Source organism: Mandrillus leucophaeus, unplaced genomic scaffold (assembly GCF_000951045.1).
Source record: "Mandrillus leucophaeus isolate KB7577 unplaced genomic scaffold, Mleu.le_1.0 Scaffold2235, whole genome shotgun sequence".
Classification (NCBI taxonomy): Eukaryota; Metazoa; Chordata; class Mammalia; order Primates; family Cercopithecidae; genus Mandrillus; species Mandrillus leucophaeus.
Window position 1 is genome coordinate 17,197 of NW_012102294.1, and position 5,350 is coordinate 22,546.

Below are 5,350 nucleotides of genomic sequence, written 5' to 3' on the forward strand. Positions count from 1 at the left end.
GTAATCATAACTTCCTTAAAATACAAGAGTTGCAGAACATTCTGGGATATCTGTGCTAATTAATCTGGCAGTTCCCGCTGTGGCTTGCCCCAGGTGTGACGTGCTCTCTTTCGTGGAATTAGTAACTACGAACTGTAACGGGAACAAGGCAATTGATTGCCTCTGCACTCCTGCCCAAAGCGTTCTCTGAGATGTTTGGTAGTTATTTGGGTCCTTACTTGACCTTCGTGGCCTTAAAACTAAGGGAACAGGGCATTTGTGAATCTGAAAGACTTGTGATAATTTTCTCATTTCCTCCAGGCTGTGTGCATCACTTTGAGTTTGCGGAGGGAACAGCCCTTTCTCAGGGCCCCCTCATGTCCTGAGTGTCATCCTCAGAATGTGGAGCTTGGGCTCAATTTGAAGAGGGTGTGAAGGCCAGCCAAAATGCAGTCCTGCTCTGTAAATCCCTTCCTCTGACTAGCTTGATTTTAGACTCTGAGAATGGATGGGGTGGAATTGCTCTTCAGTACTTTCTGCTGAGACATTTTTGTATATTCATTTCTATCTCAAGGAGCCTCTATAACAAAGGAGAAAAAGCTGTCTCGGGTTCTGTGTGTGGCACATGAGTTTGAAGGATTTCTGAGACTATTGTTCAGGACTGGCGTTACAGATGAAACGCCAGTTAGATTCAGGACCAGTGATGATGGGATCCCTGGCAGGCGGATATAACACCTCGTTGAGGACAGACTGCCCACCACTCTCCTTCTTTCTCTCTTTCTGAATTTATTTTCTATAAATTCCACTGGGTATCAGAACCTTCCTTCGGCTGACTGGCGCTTTGCAATTTCCTCTCCAAGCCCGGATCTGTTCCCCCAAATTCTCTCGTTCCCGCTTCTAGCTTCTCTTTTTAGCTTCTCTAGGTTCGCGTCATCGGCTTTCCTTGTTTCCCAGGTTGAATCCCCAGTTCCAAGCAGCGGAGAGGTCTTCTTGTCATAAAATTAACTTCCCTCGGCTCCTGTAACCCTCCTACCCGCCGTGTAGCACTCTGCATCTCTGAGAAGAAAGTGACCACCCCAGCCCAGCACAGATTTTCTTCGTCTTTGAGCACCTGCTCGGAGTTCCCGCCCCTGGTCGCTCCTCGGTTTTCCCGCATCGCACACACACAGTCTGTTGGATGTCGGTCAAAGATATAAAGATATTGCCAGCCCCCGCCAGGGAACCATTTGGGGGAAAACAGATCAGTGATTCCCTGTCGTCTGTGTACCATAAAAATAAAAACATAAAAATAAGAAGATCAATGTATTCGACATCTGCACCCAAGCGTACAGCTCTGAGGTGATCAACTGGGAAGCGACGGTTGCCCACCCAGAGGGAAGAAAGGAGCAAAGCCGGAGAATGCGGACGCGGACCCTGCAGGCCGCTGCCTCCCAAGTGAGCTGGTTACAAATTCTGCTATCCCCAGCCCCCACCCCGCTATTGGCTATTTGAGGCGTGCGGGAGTTTTTTCCGGACTAGAAGTCTTATGTTCCACCTGGTTTTTCGGGGCCACTCAACATTCCTGAGCTCCACCCCTGCCAAGGTGGAGCCAGCACAGGACTGCAGGCGGAGTCTCCAGACTCATCCAGAAACAGCCACTGCGCGGAGCCGCGAGCGCGTGTCAAACGAGCACCCATAGACAGCTACTGTGGGAAAGCTCTGGGCCCGACGCAATTCCACTTGCTTGATATTTTAGAAAAGAAGCAATTATACCCCAGCTGTAAAGGGAGTGGGAATTACAGCTACAACAGGTACCAGGAAAGTAAGCTTTCCTTGCAAAAGCTGCCCTCTCTGAGGCTCGAACTCAGGACCTTCAGATTATGAGACTGACGCGCTGCCCACTGCGCTAAGAGGGCGACGAAATGCAGTGCACAACCAGATTCTACAGGAATTTCCTAATTTCTTTCCGCAGGCGGGTAATTTTGGGGCTTCAGTTTTCTTCGCCCGGGGTCGCTAGTTCTCCAAGATTCTTTCCAATAGGCACGCGTAGGCTCCTTTTTAGCCCATCGGAAGGACCTCACACTCGGAAGCCATAGTGTACTGAACAATTATGCCTGACCTCATTTTCTATTGATCTGGATCTTCGTCCCCTCAGATGTATTAGGCAATATTTACTGTCCACAGTTTCCTTAGTTGGGATAGCGGGCTCTCACTAAATCGTAGTTGAATGAATGAAAAGCTCCCAAACACGTCTGTAGTTTACACTTAACCTGTCTTAATTTAAATTTGCATTTCCACTTATGTCGCCTGAGATATTCCCCTCAAAATACACCAACTGATTTTATGATGAGTCTTCATGTTTTCTTCACCGCTATGTTCCAAAAACCCTATTGAAGATTTTATTCCCATAATTTCCTTGAGTCCAGTTTATTGCCATAAATCTATACATCATTATTCCCATCTTACTGATGAAACTGAGGCTCAGCGGAACTAAATCCACAGCTGATAAGGGGCAAAACCAGACCTTGAAAGCAGATTTTGTTTCCAAAAAGTGCGTTGTGCTCTTTCTCCCTCTAGATCATGTAATCTCCCCTTTTCCTCTCCACACCACCACGCTCATTCGTTAAGCAAATAGTTACAGAATTTTAGATTCGTTGGTCCATTCAACAAACGTTAATTCACCATCTGCCGTGTACCCGGCATTTATGTTCTAGACTTCCAAGGCATCCTTGGCCCTTTATCCCTCACTTCCCTACAAACACCTTGAATCATGTGTTCTCAAAGTGCGGTGCCCAGACCCACCACATAATTCTTGAGGACACATTCCATTTCAGGTACTGTGCTACCTGAAGGCTTTGAGGATTCAGAGGAAACTGAGCCATCCTTGACCTCAGGAGCTGACAGGACAAACTGTCCTGTCCGGTCCAGTTCCTATACTCTCAAACTTCCGGATTCTTATAAATGCATCCTCCTAAATATTTTATTTTGATACTGTAACTCTTCTGCTCTGTACTAGTTTGCTAGGGCTGCCATAATAAATATCACAGACCGAGTGGCTTAACCCACAGAAAATGTTCTCAGTTCTGGATGCTAGAAGGGTTGTTAGCTTTGATTTCTCCTGAGGCCTCGCTCCTTGGCTCGCAGATGGTCACTTACCTTCTCGCTGTATTCTCGCATGCTCTCTCTCTATACACGTATTTCCATCTTTTCTTATAAGAACGCCTATTGGGAGTTACGGTTTCAACATGAATTTGGTGACGGGTGGGGCGGGACACAATTCTACCAAAACATGCTCAAAATTGTTTACATTTTCACCTTCAAATTTGCCGTAGACTTTGTTACTGGAAAGCACTACGGGTTTTTTTGTTTTTTGTTTTTTGTTGTTTTTTAACAAGTATTTTAAAGTCCCTTAATTAAACAGACCACATACCTTTCCTTATCTAGGAATTCCCACTCCAATGCCCAGTCCACACCCCCATTATTTCTCCTCATCTCCATTCTTCAAGGCCCATTCTTGATTCTTTCATTCTCATTTGAAGTAATGTAGCATGGAGGAATGTAGCACACTAGTTTTTCCCTCCGAATTGCATGACTCGTTGTCAGTAACTGTCTTATGGTTTTTGCTGTTATGACATTTAGTATGGATATGTGATATTTTTCATTAATATCCTCCATCTAGTAGTCATTGTTTCCATAAGGAAGCGCAGCCAGTGTGAACTACAGTCCAAAACCTCACATATGCATAGACTGGTTATGTAGTCTAAAGAAATTCCTGGCTCTGAATCCTAATTCTGAAGGTTGTGGTAAACTTCAGTCCTTTACTGTCTTATTCACTCAGGTTCATGCCAAGCTTATGGGACCCAATGCAGGTCCCAGGAAAAGGAGGGAGGGATGTAATGCTAAACCTGTTCCTGTTTCTACCTGCCAGGTTTGTTGTTGTTGTTTGTTTGTTTGTTTTTCAGGTGGAAGCTCAACAGCATCCATGCCATGGGTGATTGATGCTATGTTTCTCTAATGTTAGGAGTATCTTTTCCTAATGAACTCTCTCCTTGATGATCTCTTGTCATCTGTCTTGGCCAATATCAGTAAGGGGTCTGCATGTAAAAATGCTCATAGGCACTTGAGATGTTCATCTTTTCCTCCTTGTTTGGGTGAATTGTTTCTTTCTTAATGCATATATGCACGTGCACATACATGTGTACATACATGCACACACAGCTGCGCACGCACATGTGTAGATGCATGGACTTGTATGTGTACATACATGTACGCATACACGTATGCATTCTCATGTACATACATGCACGAATGCTCGCATGCATGTTTAGGTACCTGTATACAAACGTGATTCACACACAAATACGTGTGTGTGACACGTATTCACACATAAATACGTGTGTGCACAATGCATATATGTATGCATACATGCATGTAAATGCTGTGCACACGTGTACATACACACTGGAATGTATAGCTACGTGTGTACAGCATTTACATGCATGTATGCATATGCATATGCACCCGCACATACACACAAATACACATGTGTACCCACACATGCATGCAGACGTCTGTGCACATGTATACGTACACCTATACGTACACACAAACACGTATACACACATACATGTGTGTGCACACATACATACACACATGAACGTGTAAAAATACGTGTGTGTGGCATGCATTTATGTGTATTCACGTATTATGTATGCAGTATGTATGTGTCCATGTATGTGTGTATGGGTGTATACGTGTATGTGTAGATGTGCGTGTATACGTGTATGTGTAGATGCCTATGTGTATGTACACACGTGTACAAACGTGTACATGCATGTTTACTTGAGTATAGGTGTACGTATACATGTGCACAGGTGTATGTATACATGTGCACGTGTGTGCATGTGTGAGTGTGTAAAGATATGTCTGTGATATTTATTATGGCAGCCCTAGCAAACTAGTACAGAGCAGAAGAGTTACAGTATCAAAATAAAATATTTAGGAGGATGCATTTATAAGAATCCGGAAGTTTGAGAGTATAGGAACTGGACCGGACAGGACAGTTTGTCCTGTCAGCTCCTGAGGTCAAGGATGGCTCAGTTTCCTCTGAATCCTCAAAGCCTTCAGGTAGCACAGTACCTGAAATGGAATGTGTCCTCAAGAATTATGTGGTGGGTCTGGGCACCGCACTTTGAGAACACATGATTCAAGGTGTTTGTAGGGAAGTGAGGGATAAAGGGCCAAGGATGCCTTGGAAGTCTAGAACATAAATGCCGGGTACACGGCAGATGGTGAATTAACGTTTGTTGAATGGACCAACGAATCTAAAATTCTGTAACTATTTGCTTAACGAATGAGCGTGGTGGTGTGGAGAGGAAAAGGGGAGATTACA

The 5,350-nt window shown here is 44.5% G+C and overlaps 1 non-coding gene across 1 annotated transcript; it reads right to left on the reverse strand.

Moving 5' to 3' along the window:
- Positions 1-1,801: 1,801 nt before the first annotated feature.
- Positions 1,802-1,874, reverse strand: TRNAM-CAU. Its single transcript has one exon. It is a non-coding gene; the product is annotated as a tRNA-Met (tRNA).
- Positions 1,875-5,350: the final 3,476 nt, after the last annotated feature.